The sequence below is a fragment of the Manis pentadactyla genome, chromosome X (genome assembly GCF_030020395.1).
Source record: "Manis pentadactyla isolate mManPen7 chromosome X, mManPen7.hap1, whole genome shotgun sequence".
Taxonomy (NCBI): domain Eukaryota; kingdom Metazoa; phylum Chordata; class Mammalia; order Pholidota; family Manidae; genus Manis; species Manis pentadactyla.
Genome location: NC_080038.1, coordinates 39,856,382 through 39,879,107, shown reverse-complemented (window position 1 = coordinate 39,879,107; position 22,726 = coordinate 39,856,382).

Below are 22,726 nucleotides of genomic sequence, written 5' to 3'. Positions count from 1 at the left end.
CTATTTTTTGGGAAACTTTAAGGACAATGGGTGTTATGTCTCTGTATGTCTGATAAAATTCCTAGGTAAATCTGTCCAGCCCAGGGGTTTTGTTCTTGGGTGTTTTTTTGATTACCGTTTCAATTTTTTTGCTCGTAATTGGTTTGTTTAACTTTTGTGTTTCTTCCTTGGTCAGTCTTGGAAAGTTGTATTTTTCTAGGAAGTTGTCCATTTCTGCTAGGTTTTCCAGCTTGTTAGCGTATAGGATTTCATAGTATCTTTAATAATTCTTTGCATTTCTGTGGAGTCTGTCGTGAGTTTTCCATTCTCGTTTCTGATTCTGTTGATGTGTATTGATTCTCTTTTCCTCTTAATAAGTTTGGCTAGAGGCTTATCTATTATGTTTATTTTCTCAAAGAACCAGCTCTTGGTTTCATTGATTTTTTTTCTGTTATTTTATTCTTCGCAATTTTGTTTATTTCTTCTCTGATCTTTATTATGACCCTCCTTCTGCTGACTTTAGGCCTCATTTGTTCTTCTTTTTCCAGTTTCGATAATTGTGATGTTATACTATTCATTTGGGATTGTTCTTCCCTCTTTAAGTGTGCCTGGATTGCTATATACTTTCCTCTTAAGACTGCTTTCGCTGCGTCCCACAGAATTTGAGGCTTTGTGTTGTTGTCATTTGTTTCCATATATTCCTTGATCTCTATTTTAATTTGTTCGTTGATCCATTGATTATTTAGGAGCATGTTGTTAAGCCTCCATGTGTTTGTGAGCCTTTTTGTTTTCCTTGTACAATTTATTTCTAGTTTTATACCTTTGTGGTCTGAAAAGTTGGTTGGTAGAATTTCAATCTTTTGGAATTTACTGAGGCTCTTTTTGTGACCTAGTATGTGGTCTATTCTGGAGAATGTTCCATGTGCACTTGAGAAGAATGTGTATCCTATTGCTTTTGGGTGTAGAGTTCTATAGATGTCTACTAGGTCCATTTGTTCTAGTGTGTTGTTCAGTGCCTCCGTGTCCTTACTTATTTTCTGCCCAGTGGATCTATCCTTTGGGGTGAGTGGCGTGTTGAAGACTCCTAAAATGAATGCATTGCAGTCTATTTCCCCCTTTTGTTCTTTTGGTATTTGTTTCACATATGCTGGTGCTCCTGTGCTGGGTGCATATATATTTAGAATGGTTATATCCTCTTGTTGGACTGAGCCCTTTATCATTATGTAATGTCCTTCTTTATCTCTTGTTACTTTCTTTGTTTTGAAGTCTATTTTGTCTGATACTAGTACTGCAACCCCTGCTTTCTTCTCTCTGTTGTTTGCCTGAAATATGTTTTTCCATCCCTTGACTTTTAGTCTGTGCATGTCTTTGTGTTTGAGGTGAGTTTCTTATAAGCAGCATATAGATGGGTCTTGCTTTTTTATCCATTCTATTACTCTGTGTCTTTTGATTGGTGCATTAAGTCCATTTACATTTAGGGTGACTATTGAAAGATATGTACTTATTGCCATTGCAAGCTTTAAATTCGTGGTTACCAAAGGTTCAAGGTTAGCCTCTTTAGTATCTTCCTTCCTAACTTAGCTCGCTTATTGAGCTGTTATATACACTGTCTGGAGATTCTTTTCTTCTCTCCCTTCTTATTCCTCCTCCTCCATTCTTTATATGTTGGTTGTTTTATTCTGTGCTCTTTCATGTTTCCTTTAACTGCTTTTAGTGGGTAGTTGATTTTATTTTTTGCCTTTAGTTAGTATTTGGTTGGTCTGCTTTCTTTGCTGTGATTTTATTTTCTCTGTGACATCTATTTAGTGTTAGGAGTGCTCCCATCTAGAATAGTCCCTCTAGAGTACCCTGTAGAAGTGGTTTGTGAGAGGCAAATTCCCTCAACTTTTGCCTCTCTGGGAATTGTTTAATCCCTCCTTCATATTTAAATGATAATCTTGCTGGATACATTATTCTTGTTCAAGGCCCTTCTGTTTCATTGCATTAAATATATCATGCCATTCTCTTCTGGCCTGTATGGTTTCTGTTGAGAAGTTTGATGATAGCCTGATGGGTTTTCCTTTATAGGTGACCTTTTTCTTCTCTCTAGCTGCCTTTAAAACTCTGTCCTTGTCCTTGATCTTTGCCATTTTAATTATTATGTGTCTTGGTGTTGTCCTCCTTGGGTCCTTCCTGTTGGGAGTTCTGTGTACTTCCATGTTATGATCGATTATTTCCTCCCCCAGTTTATTGATGGAGTTTTATGTTCATTTACCATTCTTCTTCAGCCCTACACTCCTGTCCTTTCCATACACATCTCAAGTTGGTTTCATTCGGATCAAAATTTCTTCTGTAAGTTTCTCCTGAGTTCTGCAAAGCATGAAACATAAGAGGTTTCATTGTTTTTACTTTTTCTGTAAAGCAAAAATTTGGCTTATTATTTACTTACATGTTATAGAAGTAAGAAATGCAGGCATGGATCATTTATTTGAGCAAAGAAGTCAAGAAACAGTATCTAGAAAAATAAGTCTATATTGGCCTGAAATATTGGAAGGATGAATTAGACTTGTGTAAGTTTGGAAGGCAGGTCAGTATAGCAAGCTGCATGTGTGCATTATTGTCATAGCACCTGTTTCTCTCTTAGTACATTATCCCCTCTGGACTAGCTTGGCTGCTGGCCAGATAATGATATGCTCTGATTGCTCACAGCTCCGTCCTGCCATCCTACTCTTTTTACTCCTCTCCTGAGAGGTCCTGTGTGGCCATCTGCCACTTCAGAACTGCCCCCAAGCACCAGCACCTCTTTCCTTCTTCCCTCCAGATTAAACTTTTATTTAAGGACAGTCTGCTCTGGGCTGGATATTTGGTATGTTTTATTTCACTTGATCCTTACCACAGATCCATGAGGTAGCAATTATTAGCCCCTTTTACAAATCAGGGAAAGTGACTGCCCAGGAACTGATTTCCTTGAGGTTACAACAATGAGTGGGTATCAGAGCAAAGAATACTGGGTGTTCATTCCATCAGACTGCCCTATTCCCATCTACTTCTACAACTTCCCCCTTGATTCAACTTCCCTCCATTCCCTAAATGGATGCAATAGCTAGCATAAGCTAAGTAGCTAGTGGGTGACAACTGCTCAGTGTTCTCCCCACAAGGGGTACTTGGCATTTTGAGGGAGTGACCTTAGAGTTGGGAAAGACTCTATGAAACTTCCAGTCGGGTTGTATAAGGTAAGGAACATGTTTGGGGTCAGAAGGACCCTCCTCAGGAACCTGAAATTGTATCATGTAGGAAAGGGTCCCCATCTAGCAATCCTTAGACCATGTCTGGCATATAGAAATATTTTGTTTCACCCACGTGGTGTTTTTTAAAACTTGAATATTTGCCAACATTTAAAAAACAGAAGATTCCATGTAAAAAGCTAGATTCGTAGCTTCTCACGTAAAATTAAAGGATGTAACATCACTGCACCTATATTCTTAGGTGACAACAATTGGCTGGAGCTGCCCTGTGGAGACACCCAAGCTCTCAAGTCATCACAAGCCCTACAGGTCAATTTCACTTATTTCTGGCCTGCTGTAGGCATTTAAGTTTGAGGCCTCTGGTGAAGGTCTCTTTTGCCCACAGAAGGGGCCCCATTCCTGAAGTCTGAGGCTGTAAAAAGATTTGGAGGCTAAAGTTCTGCTTCTTCTTTCTTCCATTTTTCTACAAGAAAGTAGGCAATGAGTACATCAGCCCCCATATCCCAAGGCTGGGAAATTTTGACACAAATAAGTGCCCCAGTCTTGTGGGTAGGGATCTGCAGTCTGATGAGGCAGTGTCTTCATTAAGAGTCAGATCTTTGTCTACATCAAAGTTAGGGTGGTAAGAGCCAAGGAGAGCTAGAAACCAGCTCTCTTCACCACCAAAATTTACACAAAAGGGATTGAGAAGTTCCCAGGTTCACAAAAATAGTAACAGGCCCAAAAAACTTACAGGACCTTACCCATTTTTATACATATCCTCCCCCTCCTCTAACCTGGTCATCCCAATACCCACTAATGGGGAAACTGACTCCCTCTGCTGATCCTTAAGTAATCATGATGAATTTCCAATCAGGGGGCCACATATGAAAGGTCATCAAAATTCATGCTTTTTTGTAATATTCATATTTATACTCATAGCTAAAATTCATTGAGCTTTTACTTTATAACCAGGCACTGTGTTAAGCTCTTCCAATACCATTTCTCATTTAATCCTTGCAACAGTCTTAGAATTAATTATTATTATTCCATATCTATGGAAGAGGAAACTGAGACCAAAGAGGCTAAGTAACTTGCCAAAGGTCACTTAGTTAAAAAATCTTGGAGTCAAAATTCAGGACCACATATCAGGGATGGCAACTCTCCCATGGGCAAAGAAGGTCTTCCCCTACACTCTATTAATTTTGGAAATTTTTAATTAAAAATCCATAGTAACTAGATAAGACATGAAGTCATGCTGATTGTGTCTTGTCTGCTTTCTTTTGGCAGCCAATGCACAATGTTTCTACCTTGCTCTGTATTTTCCTTTGCACTTGGTTGGTAATAAAGCAGCTAGAACCCTAATCACATCTTGGGAATTTCTTTGAGTACTTTTTGACTGAAAATCTAAAATGCTGTTCCCATTCTTTGGTTATTCACCATGTGTGCTCAATTTGGCTCACTGCTTGATCTAAGTCATCTAAGACCTCAACCCATGGCAAGTATACTTCATTTTATATGCACCACATTAGGAAGCCTTTTAAATCAGTTTGATATGTGCTGGGAATTTAGTAGTGAGTGGGAAAAGTTAAGCAGATCTGTTGAAGTTCAGGCAGTACCAACGATTTTCCCTTTAACTGAAAAAGACTTAATCTTTCTATACATGGAGATGTGCTGCTTGCATGTGTCTAGATAATTTTATGTCTTAAAGCAATGTAAATATGGCTATTATCCTAACAGCCATCATTGTTCTGTTTACTTGGGATTTTGTGGGAGGGAGCAGCTCCATTCCCTTGTTCTCAGAAGGTATTGTTTTTTTTCCCTAAAGAAAAATGTGATGTGTGCTGAGTTTTGTTTAGGTGGGAGCAAAAGTCAAGGGTACAAGTGCACATTTTTTAAAATTTGAAGTTAAATGGGAGGCTCTAAAATGGCACAGAAATCAACTCCATCAGATGTTTGGCTGGAAAACACCAGGATGCATTAACACTGCTTAAGTTGGCTTCCTATAGTCTGAAATAACATGGCACAAACAGTATATTCAAAGGCATTGGTTGTGGTAAAATTGCTCCTGAAAGCAGGGCTAGGCAATGTGGGTTCAGGGGATGGAGAAAATGGACACTTTTGTGTACGGGCCAGAAGTTAAAAGGGAGGCAGTGATAAAACCAAGACAGTGCTTTCTGTATCAAAGCACAGACCTCTGAATTACAGAGTGCCCTGAATGGGTGGACTATAGGTCCATCATCCATCAGTATGAGACCTGCATGCATGAAGGGAATATGAACAGTACCAGAAGGGCCAAGGCCAGAGTGAGTTAAGGCATGTGGAAATCATAAGGAGCACAAAAAGGACTCATTCGCATGCACTAAACAAGAAGTACAAAGAAGAATCACCAAAATATGAGCAGGTCACAGGGTAAAAGCACATTGCCTCAACACTTTTCTCCCTCTTCACAGACAAGAAGGATCTTCAACCTCCAAAATATATAACCAGCAATATATTGAGGGACAAAAGCACAAAGAAGTAGACAGATATTGGGAGCTCCTACCCAATCAAATGAACTTAAATTATATCCTGAGAACTGAAAGAGGAATTTGGAGAGGCTCCTGAATAATGGGGATGGTACTGCAGATCCAAATCCCTAGGACACAGATTCTGAGTATGACTTACATTAGGGCTTGCCTTCAGGACCAACAGTTATGGAGGGATACAGGAAGCAGATCTGGACAGAAGGAGAAGCTGAACAGCAAAGACCTGGATCAGTCCCTTGGTGGGCTCTGGAGTCAGGAAGGCCTTGCAGAGTTGTTTTACCTTGAGGCAATAGTGCCAGGCCTCTATAAACTCACTTCCACCAGTTGACGAATATGGGTTTATCCCCTCCCCCTCCCCCAGGAGTGGCAGGTGACCTTAGGAGAGGTGGCTTTCTTTAGGAGAGGGCAATTCCCAGGGAAGGATTCAGCTATAAGTTGTCAACAGTCCAAACTCCTAAGGGCTGGAGAAATGAGTTCCTCAGTCTTAAAGGGGGTATCTGGCAGTGCAACACCATAATATCTCAACTTACAAAAGGAAGAAGGGTATAGATTCCAGAAACCATATACCAGTGAGCATGATATTGTACCTCAACCAAATTCTTGCATGATTAGTAAACAGATGGTCTTGGAGCCTTTGGAAAAGGAAGTAGTGACAACTAAGAATCTAGGTGGAGTCACTGAGAATAAGAAACCAGTGTTAAATGAATTTCTTAGTGTCCATCATGGTGCCAGCCCTCCAGACTCCACTTAAATTTGCCTTTTTCCGCATTTTATGTCAAATACCTGGCTGGGTACATAAAGACACATTTATCAAACCTGCAGATTACCCAGAGTTTGAAGGATAGCCAAAACCAATAAACAAAATATTTTTAAACACCTGGTCCAAAAAAAATCAAACAATGAAATTTAATAGGGATAAATGTAAAGTAAGTCTCTGAGATCTGAAAAGTGCAAGAAGGAACCGATTTGACTTAACAACAGCTCATAATGGAAGACGACCTAGATAGATTAGTTGGTTTTAATATAAATTAAACCATCAGAGTGACATGATTGCCAGGAAGCTAATTCAATATTGGGATTCACTAAGAGAAATATGGTGTCCAAAACAATTGAAGTAAATCCCTATTTATTAGAGGCTCTATTAGAATGAGTGCTCTATGAGAGATTAAGCATGTGAGATTTTTCTCTTTAAAAGAGGTTTAATAGACAGTGGCTCAGTGGTGTCATCTCTTTATCCCCTAAGGTAAACTTTACAAACAGGCAGCTCTCTGATGTTGAGGGAAATTTTAAAATAAAGTGTAAAGAAAACGTAATTTTGCATACATGTGGAATATCTTGTTTTGATGCTAACAAGATTCAGACAATATGTTCATGCTTCTTTGCTTTTATAAAACAGTCCAGAGAGATCTACAGCTCAATACTCAGAAGACTATGGTGTTAATTACTAAGCACATTATCTCAGAAATAATATCTATTCTTGCCTTCTTCTTAATTACCAGAACCCCATATTAATGGAAGCAACAATGTACCTGGCTAATAGCAATGTACCTGGCTATCTCTTACAGATAGGGGCTACCAATAAGACATATGTAGAATTGTTGTGTGGTACCTCACATAAGGCTCCTTAAAGGGTGCTGATTTAATTGGAAAGTGTGCCTTCCCCCTGTCCCCTGCCTCCTTCCCCTCTCTTGCTTTCTGCTGCTGAGATTGTTGGAGCACATCTTGGTTGATGAGACAGTCTTGAAAATAGAAGCCTTGTGCTAGAATGGAACGTAGGTAGAGTGAAGGGATTTCAGTGTCTGTTATCTATAGACCTGCCATATCAGGTCTAGACAGCTTATCATCATTTCTTTTATGTAGAAAAGATATTTTTATTTTGTTCAAGACATTGTTTTTTGGCTTTTATGTCACACTCAATCAAACCTTATCTGAGCTGATATATATATACCCACACATAGAATCAGAAAACAACAGTTGAAAGGCATACTCAAAATTATCAAGGAGGAAGATGTTTAATTAATATCAGCAATGTGTATGCTTGCGCAATGCAAGTATATTTCCATAGTAAAAATAATTCTGGTTTGCATTAATGAGTCAACAACATAATCATAGTTTAATAACCCCAGTGTTTGGGAATATGGTAGGACTCAACAACAGAACATTTGGAAAGGAAACTATTATGGACTAAATACTTGTGTCCTCCGCCAAACTCATGTTGAAGTATGTGATGGTATTAGAAGGCAGGGCCTTGGGAGTTATTAGATTTAGATAAGGTCATGGGGATGGGGTCATCATGATGAGGTTAGTGCCTTTATAAGAAGAGACCAGAGAACCAGCTCTCTCTCTCTCCACCAGGTGAGGATATGGCAAGTGCAGCCTCAGCAACCAGGAAGGTGCTGTAGGAACCAAATCTGCCAGCACATTGATCTTGGACTTCTCAGTCTCCAGAACTGTGAGAAATGAATATTCTTTAAGCCAGCCATTCTGTGGTATTTTCTTATAGCAGCCTGAGTTATAAGACAAAACACATTAGTTTTCAATTTTTTCTCCCCCTTGAGTATCCTTTACTCATAGATATTATATAGGCTGAGGGAAACTTATTAAGCATCTATTTTAATTCCCTCACTTTTGAAATGAGGAAACCAAAGTTGTTTCCTATGGCCACTCTATTACCAAGCTTTACAAATCTTTTTTTGAAATACAACAGATTTATATCTTCTTCATGTCTACTCTTAATATATCAGAACAGCTCTTACCCTCTCACTTGTGAACTTCAGTCACCTACTCACTGGATCTCCCTGTCTCTAATCTCCCCTTCCTTCAGTTAATCCTATACAGCTCTACTGTAAGAATAATCCTCCCCAAACCCTAGTTTTGCCCAGCGACTTTCCTTTTACAGCAGTTCCAATGGTCCCCAGTGGTCTAATCAATCAACCATAGTTCTAAATTTTACCCTTTCAAGTTCCACTGTGCCCAGAGAAAGCATTTACACATTCTTTACTACCTTGATGGCCTCCTTTAGCAGCCTCCACCAGAGTTCACTGTCCCACTGTATACTCAGGCATTATTATTATTATTTATTAAAGTATCACTGATATACAATCTTATGATGGTTTCACATAAACAGCACAGTGGTTTCAACATTCACCCATATTATCAAGTCCTCACCCCCTCTATTGTGGTCACTGTCTATCAGCATATAAGATGCTATAGAGTCATTAATTGTCTTCTCCATGCTGTACTGTCAGGCATTATTTTGATTTGCTGGTGCCAAACTGCTATCTAGTTCTGAAAGAGGATTACAGTTGCTGGGAAGCTTTGTTTAATGGAGGATCAGGTACTTGACCTGGCTCTGGGTGACTGAAACCGGGTAGTGCACAAACATAGCTGCCAGATGGAGCTTTGGTTAGCCATAATCAAAGGGGCAAACAAGCAGAGCAGGTTGAACTAGGAAGAAAGGTCAAAGAACGTAGACAATGTACACAAGGACTGTCAATTTCAGGAGAAAATGAGATTCATTACACTTGCCTTTGATCATTCTTTATCTACCAGGTGCTTGTTTCTCCTCTCCGCCAATTCAAATTCTGTGACATTCACCAAAATGAAAGACAAGTCCCACTCCTCCCCATGAAAATGGTGTCAGTTACTTAGCTTTCTATTTCCTTTTTCGCTACAGTGTCTTTAGATTTTTAGAGGCATTTGACTTAGGATTTTATCCCATTTTTCATTTCATTATGTACCCTTGTTTGGCAGTATTATTGTTTGAGATATGCAAGTCCCATCTCTTCCAAATAACGTTTACATTTCTGAGAGTTTGTGGTGTTGTATTACCACAGGGGCTTGGCTTATAGAAAGTGCCAAAGAGATTGACTGAGATTATCTCAGTGTAGAGAAGACATATGTTAAATATATAAATATGTACAGGTGAGAAAATTCTCTTGGATATTATAAAAAATTCTCTTTAATAAAAGTGAATTTGATATGCAAAATATTTTATTAATAAAATTGAACATTTTGCAGGTACTGAAAATATAAACACCCAAATTTTTTTGATAGGCACAAATTTTATTATTCAACAGTTTTTTCATTGATGAATTGCCAAGGACTTAGGGAGTCTTTGGTCACACAAGATTTCTCTTTTATGGAAATTTACTATGTATATATCAGCAGAGCAATTTCAATCTGGACAGTTAATCAGATCATGAAAATAGCCTTGTTATGTAATTTTGATGGTTCAAGGGCACTCATCAAAATGAGATTTTGCTTGTAATATTACATTTTATAACATCAGTAATATTACACCTTCTTTGCATTATTTAATATAACATCTGTGAAAGCAAATTCCATGGACTGACATTAAAGGGTCTTATATTAAAAAGAGGTTCCTTAGTCAAACAAGTTTGGGAAAGTTAAACAGACATCTCAGTACCTTTTACATATTAATGTGCATTTTGATTCTCCAAAAGGAAATCTATTATGCAATGCTTCCCAAACTACTGCAGATCATGGCTTTTTGAGGAGCACAGCTTCTGAGGAATACAGGTAAACAATGATTGACAGATTGCGTAAAAACTGCAAGATAAAGTAGGAGTTCTGAACTTGAAGTCAGACTACCTTGGTTTCTGTTCTGTATTCCTTCCTTACTTTTTTACTTACTATGTAATCCTAAACAGTTCATTTAATTTCTCTGAGTCTCATTTTCTTCACCTACGAAAAGGGAGTGTGGTAGCTCATTTCCACAATAAATACTATCAATTCCTTCCTTCCCTTTTGCACCAGCAATTCTTCCATGAAGAGATGTAATCTATTCCTCCACTCTCTGGAATCTGGGCTGTTTTTTGCCTGACTTTTGGACAATAGAATATGATGGAAAGTACATTGGGTGACTTCCAAGGCTAGGTCATAAGGAGCCTTGCTGCTTCCAGTTTGGTCTCTTGGAACACTCACTGTGGCTGAAGCCAGCTATTGTGCAGAAAGTCAGACTAGTTTGAGATCACTGTGCTGTGAAGAAGCCCAAGCCAGCAATGTGGAAAGGCTGCATGTACAGAGGAAAAGATACCTAGACAAATCCAGCCCAGACATATAAGTGATGGAGTCATATTAGATATTCCAGCTCCAGCAAATGCCATGTGGAGAAGAATCAAGGAACCCAACTAACAGCTAGAGCCACATTCCCAGGCTTCTGACTCCAAAAGAGCCATGAAAGCCTTCTCCAGTCATTGAATCCACCCTAGATAAGACCTTAGTTATTGTGAAGCATAGATGAGTCAGCCCCACTATGCCTGTTTGAATTTCTGACCCCAAAATTTGTGAGATTGATACAATTGTTGTTTTGTACCACTGAGGTTTAGAGTAATTTGTTATATAACAATAGATAACTGGACAGGTACAGTGAGACACAAGTATCAAGTTTAGCTTTATATTTGACATAAAATGGATGCTCATTAACAGTAGCTTTTTTCCTTTGTTTTCTGAAAGGACTTCCATCATGTGCCATACATACCCAAGATTGCTTCAATTATTATATAGATTGTGATTCTGAGGGAAAGTAAAGGTGATAAAAGGAAAAAAAGTCAAGGCTTCAGAGCACTGAAAATCTGTACATTTTTTGCTGTGACTATCTGGGTGAAGGAAGGTCTATTTTAAGACTGACCAACACTCTTTAACAACTGGTGTTGGGAAAACTGGACAACTACATATAAGAGAACTGGACTATTGTCTAGCTCCATACACAAAAGTAAACGGGAAATGGATCGAACAACTGAATGTAAGTCATGAAAGCATAAAACTCTTAGGAGAAAACATAGGCAAAAATCTCTTGACTATAAATATGAGCAACTTTTTCCTGAACACATCTCCTCAGGCAAGGGAAACAAAAGCAAAAATGAACAAGTGGGACTATATCAACTAAAAAGCTTCGGTACAACAAAGGACATGAACAGCAGAACAAAAAGATATCCTACAGTATGGGAGCATATATACATAAATGATTTATCCAATAAGGGGCTAACATCAAATATATAAAGAACCCATACAGCTCAACACCCAAAAAACAAATAACCCAATTAAAAAATGGGTTGAGGACATGAACAGACACTTCTCCAAGAAGAAATACAAATGGCCAACAGGCACATGAAAAGATGCTCCAATTCGCTAATCATCAGGGAAATGCAAATTAAAACCACACCAATTAGGATGGCCACTATCCAAAAGACAAGAAATGACAAATGCTGGTGAGGATGTGGAGAAAGGGGAACCCTCCTACACTGTTGGTAGGAATGTAAATTAGTTCAACCATTATGGAAAGCAATATGGAGGTTCCTCAAAAAACTAAAAATAGAAATACCATTTGACCCAGGAATTCCACTCCTAGGAATTTATCCAAAGGAAACAAGATCCCTGATTTGAAAAGACATATGCACCATTATGTTTATCGCTGAACTATTTACCATAGCCAAGCTATGAAAGCAATCTTGAGTGTCCATCAATAGATGAATGAATAAAGAAGATGTTGTACATATACACAATAAAATATTATTTAGCTATTAAAAGAAAATAAATCCTCCCATTTGCAACAACATGTATGGATCTAGAGGGTATTATGCTCATCAAAATAAACCATGCAGAGAAAGGCAAATGCAAAATTATTTCACTTATTTGTGGAGTATAAAAGCAAAGCAAAACAGAAGGAACAAAATAGAAATAGACTCATTGATATGGAGAAGAGACTAGTGGTTACCAAAGAGGAGGGGTAGGGGAGGTTAGGGGGGAGGGAGAAAAGGACTAAGGGGCACAATAATTTGCAATCACAATATAGGTTGGTCACAGGGATGGTAGTACAGCATGGAGAATACAGCTAATGATTCTCTAACATTTTACTATGTTGATGGACAGTGACCATACTGGAGGGGGTGAGGACTTGACAATATGGGTGAATACTGAATCACTGTGTTGGGTATTTGAAACCATCGTAATGTTGTATATCAATGATACTGTAATAAAAAAATATAGAGCAATAATTCAATTATGTAAGGTGGAATGCATGTATCTATATAAGTACATGTTCCTACAACTCTGTGTGGGATACTGTTTACCAGTATTTTAAGAATGCTTACCCTGGATGGTAGAACTTTGTGTGTGGTTAAATTTTTGTGAAATAAATAGTTTTAAAAAAGCAAAAAGCCAAGAAAGAATTAAAAAATAATATTGACCAACACTCAACCATTCTAAACAAGAACTGTGAATTTTCTTCCACTACTTTCTATATATTTTTAGTGATTTAAAAATATGTCTCCAAAGTTTTTGATTCTCACGCCATTGAGAGGTTGGGTCTGTGTCCTGTCTCCTTGAAAATGGGTGGGATTTTGTGACTGGTTTGATCAATGGAGTATGGCTTAATTAATGTTATATGATTTTCAAGGCTAGGTCATAACAGGTGATTCAGCTTCAATCTTAGGAGCTGGAATATTCACTCTTGAAGTTTTCAGCAACTGTTAAGCAGTCTGATAGTTACAAAGAAGCCTAAACTAGCCTATGTAGAGAGACTATGTGGAGAGGCCCAGAGAGGACATGAAGAAGGAGATAATAAGAATGAAGCTGAATAGTCCTTAGCTTTAGCACCCTACTATTCCAGGTTCAATCACTGCCTGAGTGCAAGCATATGAGAGATTCAGAGCCAGAACCCCTCAAACTAACTCTTCACTAAATTCCTGGCATGCAGAAACCATAAGAGATAATAAAATAATCCTTCTTTAAAGCCACTAACTTTTGTGATGATATGGAGTAATAGCTAATTGAAACTATATTCATTCAATATATTAAGTGTTAGACTGTGTTAGGTTACCATCACCAGGTGGTACCCATTTTTCCTCTTTTTTGTGTGTCTCAGTCTATTAATTTGTGTACTTTTTTAAACCATTGAACTATATGTAGACTTGATAAATTTATTCACAATAAAATGCCTCCATTTGTTAAGCTAACTAAAATTGCAAAAACAGTTTCTACCTATGAAATAAAAAGTTAAAGTGCATAATTTATTTTTTAGTTTTCAAAAACTCCTATCATTATTATGTCCTCTAGTGGGGGCATCCTTCCTCTGGGTATTAAGACTTTTAGCAGAACAGAGGCCAGAGTTTGTGGAAACAAGAAACATTTTTTTGAAGATGGTACTATTCACACTTCTTTTCTTTGATTCTTACCCATGAATAAAAATGTTATTTTTGTCCCTCTCTATGCCACGTATTACCAGTCTACTCTGTATGGCTAGTAAGAAGTAAATATTTTAACGTGAAAGAAATTTCAAGGGAAAGTGAAGAAGCACTTAAAGATCAATGTAATATAGGTCTGCTGTCATGCTATTACACTGAAAACTGCATAGTTTCTCCATTACACTAATCACTCTTTGGATAATTTGGCATGAGCCCCAAATCCACAGCCTTTCAAAAGCAATGCAAGTTTTAATTAAATTAAAAATCTAATAAAATGTTCACTTTACCACATCAAATGAAAGGTTTTATAATCACCTGAATATACGCAAAAATCTGTTTAATGAAATTAAAAAACATTCCTGATTTAAAATTTATTATACTAATAACATAAAGGAACCCCATTAATCCAATAAATGGCATGTAAAAAATTTAGAGCTAAACTCATACTTAATGTAAGAGTGTTGAAAGCTAGGAGCAGGAACAAGACAAGGGCTTCTGTTATCAGCACTTCTATATTTAGGATTGTTATAACCAGCACAGTAAGGAAAGATATTAAAACTATGAGGACTCAAAAAGAAGAAATAAAAACTGTTGTTTTTCAAAGATGTGATTACTGTCTCTACTGAAACTTATTAGGTCTATTTAGAAATTTAGCAAGATGCCAGAGAGAAAAATTAGTATTCAAGAACAAATTTTTCTCTACAATAATTTGCCAATTGATACACAATATAAGAAAAAGATGTAAATTATGACATCAAAAATATAAAAGTAGAGGCATTAAAAGGGTAGAGTTTTTGTATGTGATCCAAGTTAAGTTGTTATCAATTTAAAATAGACTGTTATATGTACAAGCCTCATGGGAATTCAAGAGAAGAAACTTACAGTAGGTCCACAAAAGATAAAGAGAAAGGAATCAAAGCATGTCACTACAGAAAATAATCAATTCACAAAAGAAGACATGAAGAGAAGAAGAAAAGAACTAGGGAATTACAAAACAGCCAGAAAGCAATTAATGAGATGGCACAAATAAGTCCTTATCCATCAGTAATTACTTTAAATATAAGTGGATTAAATTCTACAAAAGAAAAAGAGTGGCTGAATGGACTTAAAAAAAACCCCAACTATATGCTGCCTGCAAGAGAGTCACTTCAGCTTTAAGGCTGAAATTAAAGGGATGGAAAAAGATATTCCATACACATGGAAACCAAAAGGAAACATGGGTATCTATACTTATATCTATCAGACAAAATAGACTTTGTCAAAAACTGTAACAAGAGACAAAAGTTATTGCAAATAATGTAGTGGTATAATCAAGAGGATATAACAATTGTAAACAAACATGCACCCAACAGCAAACACCTAAATACATTAAGAAAATATTAACATAACCTGAAGGGAGGAATAGAAAATAATGCAGTAATAGTAGAGGATTTTGATACTCTACTTTCAGCATTGGATGGATTATCCAGATAGAAAGTCAATACAAAAACATGGGACTTGAGTTATGCTTTAGACCCAAAGAACTTAACAGACATGTACAGAACATTCCAACCAACAGCAAGAGAATATACATTCTTCTCAAGTGCACATAGAACGTTCTTCAGGATAGATTATATATATATGTCACAAAACAAGTCTTAGCAAATTTAAGATTGAAATATTACCAAATATCTTTTCTGACTACAATAGTATGAAACTAGAAATCAATAGCAGGAGTAAAACTATATAATTCACAAAGATGTGGAAATTAAGCAACATACTCCTGAACAACCAACAGATCAAAGAAGAAATCATAAGGAAAAATTAAAAAAACATTGAAACAAATGAACATAGAAACAGAACATACCAAAACTTATGGGATGTAGCAAAAGCTGTTCTAAGAGGGACGTTTATAGTTGTAAACACCTACACTGTGAAAAAAGAAAGATCTCAAATAAATAACCTTACTTACACCTTAAGGAACTAGAAGAACAGACTAATCCCAAAGTTAGCAGAAGGCAGGAAATAACAAAGATCAGAGCAGAAATAAATGAAATACAGACCAGAAAAAACAATAAAAATATCACAAAACTAAGCTTTTTAAAAAAAGGTAAACAAAGTTGGCAAATCTTTAGTTGGATTAAGAAAAAAAGAGAGGACTAAAATATATAAAATTATAAATGAAAGCAGAGACAATTACAACTAAAATAAATGTATGTGCCTATAATTAACCAAATTGAGTATTTGCAGGTCATTAATGTGTTGTTATAAATTTGTATTAGAATAAGAATCATTTCAGAAATGGAGGCAGCAGTAATGTGGTAAGTCAGGACCTGTCAAGTCAGTTGGGATCACTCATTGGGCTGAGGATCAAGAAAAGTCCAAACTTCACTGTGAAAAGAAATTTTAACATCTCATCCTTTCATAATCCCCTAGGCTATCCCCAAATCATCCCTTGAAACAGCTATCCAAACCTAATCCTAATTTCCACATCTCTTGTCACCAAACCTTAGACAAACACATACCAGAACTCACAACTACAAATTTCATTTGAGGACAATCCATTCTAATGAACTTGCAACTTTTACTCCTTGAGATTCTTGTCATTGACCACTTTCTCTCTCTTTTTTTAATTAAGGCATCATTGACATACAATCTTTTGAAGGCTTCACATGAGCAACATTGCGGTTACTACATTCACCCATATTATCAAGTTCTCTCCCCACTACACCCCATTGTAGTCACTGTCCATCAGCATAGTAAGATGCTATAGAGCACTGACCACTCTCTTCATCAGTAACACTGCTTTTATCTTTACCAGCAGGCCAAGCTTTCCTAAACTTTCTACCTTGTACATTTCCTCATTCAGTCAATCTTTTTAATTTGAACACTATTTAGTTTTAGTTAATTCTTGAAAGTCTACCTGACAACATGTACCCATGGTTTTCCATGTAGGAGGTGCATCCTCTTCTATAGGCCCATTAACAGAGTTTCTCAAGACTCAGTTCTGTCTAAATCTACTTTTTTCTTCTCTCTCTATAACTCTTCCTATGAGGCAAATTCATTCACATTCACAACTAATTATTAAGAAATGGTATAACCCCATTCCACACCTCTTCTCTGAGATTCAGACCAACATATCCAATGTCCTACTTAATATCTTCCCTTTCAATTTGCAAAGACACTTCAAATTCAACAGGCTCACGTCTGACCTTATGTCTCCAACATCTGACCCTCTTTTAGTGTTTCTCACTTTAGCCAATAGCCTTTCCAAACTGGATATGATAGAAACCCAGGAATCATTTTCGGCACTTCTAGCTCTCTTACTCTTCATAGCCAACCCACCAACAAGCCCTCTCAACTTCTCCTCCTATACCCATCCACTTCCATCCATCTCCTCTGCTACCAGCTTAGTGCAGGCTGCAAGCATTTTCTACCTGGACTGTTAGAATGGTTTCCTGAAAGGTCTCCTTGAACTCAGTCTGTCTGCCTCTAATACATTCACCACAATCCATACAGAGTAATTAAAAAATGAGAATCTGGGTATGCAATGTCTCTCCAAATAACCTTCATTGGCTGCCCATTGTTCTGAGCATAAAGATATATAAATGAAAATCACATGGCTTTCAATGGTGATCTGACACTTTAGCTATACTTCCAGTCACTCTCCCCCTCAGTTTCTGTACTTAAGCCATACTAGTGCTTTGAATGTGCCATAATATCTCTGACACAGGGCTTTTCCTCAGCCCTGTCTGCAGCATTGTCTGAAACATTGTTTTCTTCTTATGCATACTTGAAAGATCAGGTCGAACCTCACTTCCTGAGGGTACAGGCCAAAAGAGGGCTCTAGGGAAAGAAAAGAAGGCATTTATAGGACCTTGTTTTATTTGTTTTTTGTTTTATATGTTGGTAGCTCTATAGCTCTACTATCCAAAGCTCCCTGCATCTCTTCACTATGCAGCTATAGTCATAGCACATACTTGAAAAATGTAGGTCTGTGACTCTACATCATAGCTAAACTCTGGTTGACAAGAGACTCAACTTCAAGATATAAAGGGAAAAAATAAATCCCTTAATTGTCCGAATTGACCCTGGGATCAAGGAGTTGTTCTTATAGGCACCAAGGAGTAGAAACCAAAATGTTTCCTTTTTCAGCCTGAGGAAACAGACTTCCAACAGTTCAAGTTTGGTTCTAAATTTAGAATTGCTGAAGTTGGAGTGTTTGCTTAGATGACAAATACACTATTCTCCTGAATCTAATATTTAGAGTCTAGATATTTTTTCATTCAAAAAATGCTGTTCAGATTGGGAATTCTTTATTATTATTATTATTATTATTATTATTATTATTATTATTATTATTATTATTTTATTTTTATTTATTCTTTTTTGAGAGGGCATCTCTCATATTTATTAATCAAATGGTTGTTAACAACAATAAAATTCTGTATAGGGGACTCAATGCACAATCATTAATCAACCCCAAGCCTAATTCTCAACAGTCTCCAATCTTCTGAAGCATAACGAACAAGTTCTTACATGGTGAACAAGTTCTTACATAGTGAATAAGTTCTTACATGGTGAACAGTGCAAGGGCAGTCATATCACAGAAACTTTCAGTTTTGATCACACATCATGAACTATAAACAATCAAGTTAGATATGATTATTCGTTTGATTTTTATACTTCATATGTGAATCCCACATTTCTCCCTTATTATTATTATTATTATTATTTATAATAAAATGCTGAAGTGGTAGGTAGATGCAAGATAAAGGTAGAAAACATAATTTAGTGCTGTAAGAGGGCAAATGTAGATGATCAGGTCTGTGCCTATAGACTAAGTATTAATCCAAGCTAGACAAGGGCAACAAAACATCCACGGATGCAGAAGATTTCTTTCAAAACAGGGGGGGTGAGGTTCTAAGCCTCACTTCTGTTGATCCCCAATTTCTCACCTGATGGCCCCCCTGCGACTGTGCCTGTCTTAGGTTGTTCCTCCCTTGAGGAATCTTACCCATCTCTGGCTAACCAGTCATCTTCTGGGGCCATACAGGGAAATGTAAAATTGGTAAGTGAGAGAGAAGCAATATTCTTTGAAAAGGTTAGTTTTTTACTTCTTTGCAGATTTATGCCCTGTGGCTTCTATGCCCAGCATTTGTCTTGAGGTATCTTTACCACTTGGAAGAATTATGATACTCGGTAATTTTCGATATAAGGCACGAATTCTACTAAAGGGTTGTAATTAGGAAGAAAGGAGAAAAGCGATAGAAGTAGCAGATGGAAGAAAACATGGGAAGATTGATTATTTCTTTGACATATCTTCTTGTACAGTAACATAAGCATGTATAGGTTTTAAACTACTAATTAAATTGCACACATACATTAACATAATAGGAATACAGCTACATAACAAAAGCAGACCTACAATTACCAGCCATATCCAGTGAAACCAAGAAAACCAGTTAGGTACCCTAGGCATTTGTGAAAACTTATGAATGATATGATGGATATTGTCTAACTGAATTTGAATAGTTTGAGAAAAATCAGACAAATTAAAACAACACATTCCTGGGAACTGTTCACATCCCATATGTTCTTTTAACAGTAGATAGTCTATAGTCGCATGATTTTGGAGCACTGCAACTTGCACTTCTCCTAATTCTTGGTTGAGTTCTGACAGTATAGATCCAGTCAAATTGGTTGTTTTACTGTATGCACAGGCCAGCTTAGATATCTCCTTCTTCATTCCAATGGCAAGTCCAGGAACTGGTGGGATGAATGCAGCTACAACTGCAACAGCACCAGGATCTTTGTTGAAGTTTTTTGATGATCATCTTCTGGAATGACTCTTCCAGAGGATGTTGATGTTGGAAGTTCTTCTTCATATCGTATCTTAATTCGTTTTCTGGGTAGCCAAATTAGGCTTTGATCCTCTGCAAAACACAAACAAACCCTTTGCCCACACTTTGATATGACCTTTATACCATTGTGAAGAACCTATTGGAGATCACTACACAGGCACTGCTTTTTTTTTTAAGAGAAAGAAATATTATCAGAAAAATGTACTTCCATATCTGATCATCTGACACCCTTTAAAAGATCAAAATTAAGGATATGTAAAGCATGCATTAATCACTGATTTGCAGTTAGTTTTATCCTATCAGGGAGTAATCCCCCTTTTCTTTCTCTTTTTTTTTTGTAATCATGAATCTACAATTACATGAAGAATATTATGTTTACTAGGCTCTCCCATATACCAAGTCCCCCCGACAAACCCCATTACAGTCACTGTCCATCAGCATTCAGCTTGGGAATTCTTATAGTAAGTTTTAAAAACTCCTGTCACTCTGACTTTCACCCTCTTCACCCGAAGACATGACCAAAGTATTTTACTTTAGTAAAACATAACCATTTCTCCCATGCTCTTCTGTTGTACATGTCTCCTGGTTTCTCCCTAAAATTTAGTATTGAAACTGCATTTATGGGAACATATTTTGCTAATTGTGCCCCAATTTGGATGAGTCATAAAGGCCACATTGCTAAGTTGTGACTACACATTTGACTATTGCTGAACTGCCCAGAGCAGAAAATAAATTTGTAACAGTCTGCTCCAGAAATGCAAAAATGGGGCAAAATCCTTAGATTTGCTTTCAATAATTTAGGATTTCCCCCCTTTTTCTCCAGCTTCATTGAGGTATAATTGACATATAATATTGTGTAAGTTTAAGATGCACAATGTAGTGATTTGTCTATTTATATGCTGCAAAATGATTAATTCAAAATGTTAGTTAAAACATTCATCATCTCACATATTTACATATATTTTTTTTGTGTGTGGTGAGGACTTTTAAAATCTACTCTACTAGCAACTCTCAAATATGTAATACATTATTGTTAACTGTAGTCACCATGCTTTCTGTTACATCCCTAGAACTTAATCACCTAGAACTTAATCACCTTATAACAAGAAGTTTGTACTGTTTGATCACTTTCCCTATTTCCCTACCCCCACCTCTGCCCCACTTCTCACTACTGACAACCACCAATCTCTTCTGTTTCTATGAGTTTTACATTCTTTGGTTTCCACATATATATGAGATCATACAGTATTTGCTTTTCTCTGTCTGACTTATTTCATTTAGCATTATGCCCTTAAGGTTAATCCATGTTGTTTCAAATGGCAGTTTCCTTTTATATGGCTGAATAATATTCCATTATATAAATGTATGTATGTATATGTATATATCACATATTCTTTATCCATTCATCCACTGATAGACACATAGGTTTCCATGTCTTGGTTATTGTAAATAATATGCTGTGAAGATGGGTGGTAAATATCTGTTTGAGCTAGTGGTCCCATTTCCTCTGGATATGTACCCAGAAGTGGAATTACTGGAACATATGGTGGTTCTATTTTTAACTTTTTGAAGAACTTCCATGCTGTTTTCCATAGTGGCCATACCAATTTGCATTCCTATTGGCAGTGCACAAGAGTTCCCTTTTCTAAACATCCTTGCAAGCATTTATTATCTATTGTCTTTTTGACAATGGCTACTCTTAACAGGTGTGAGGTGATATCTCATTGTGATTTTGATTTGTAATTCCTTAATGATTAGTGATTTTGACCAACTTATCATGTATCTATTTTCTATTTGAATATTACTTTGGAAAAATGTTTATTCAGTTCCTTTGCCCATTCTCATATTGGATTTTTGTTTTTTGCTACTTGAATTGTATGAGTTCCTTATATGTTTTGCATATTAACCCTTTATCAGATATATGGTTTGTAAATATTTTCTCCCATTCTATAGATTGCTTTTCATTTGTTGATTGTTTCTTTTGTTGTTGGGGAGCTTTTAGTTTGATATAGACCCACTTGTTTTTGTTCATGTTGCTTCTGCTTTATGTGTCATACCCATAAAATCATTACCAAGTCTAATGTCAAGGAACTTTTGCTCTGTGATTTTTCCTTGGAGTTTGATGGTTTCACGTTTTACATTTAAGTCTTTAATCATTTTGAGTTAACTTTTGTAACAAAACATAGGGATCCAGTCTCAATCCTTTATATGTGGCTATCTGGTTTTCCCTATGCTACTTATTAAATACATGACCTTTTTCCTTTGAATATTGTTGGCTTCCTGTTAAATATTGGTCAACCATATATGCATAGGTTTATTTCTGGATTTTCTATTGTTTTTCATTGGTTATGTGTCAGTTTTTATATCAGTGCCATACTGTTTTTATTACTATAGCTTTGTAATATAGTTTGAAGTTGGAAAGTCTGATGTCAGCTTTGTATTTCCTTCTCAGGATTGTTTTGGACATTTGGGGTTTATTCTGGTTCCATACCAAATTTGGGGTTGTTTATCCTATTTATGAAAAAAATATCATTAGATTCTTGATAGGGATTTTACTGAATCTACAGATTACTTTCCATAGTGTGGACATTCTAACAGTATTAATTATTCTGAACCCTGAACACATTATATCTTTCTACTTATTTGCATCTTCAGTTTCTTTAATCTATGTCTTACAGTGTTTTTTTAAATTAAGGTATCATTGGTACACAATCTTATGAAGTTTTCACATGAGCAACAATGTGGTTACTACACTCACCATATTATCAACTCCCCCCCACACACCCCATTGCAGTCACTGTCCATCAGTGTAGTAAGATGCTATAGAGTCACTACTATTTACTCTGTGTTATGCTGCCTTCCCCATGACCCCACTATGTTATGTGTGCTAATCATAATGACGCTTATTCCCCTTATCCCTCACTTCCCACCTGTCCTCCCAAGTCTCTTTTCCTTTGGTAACTGTT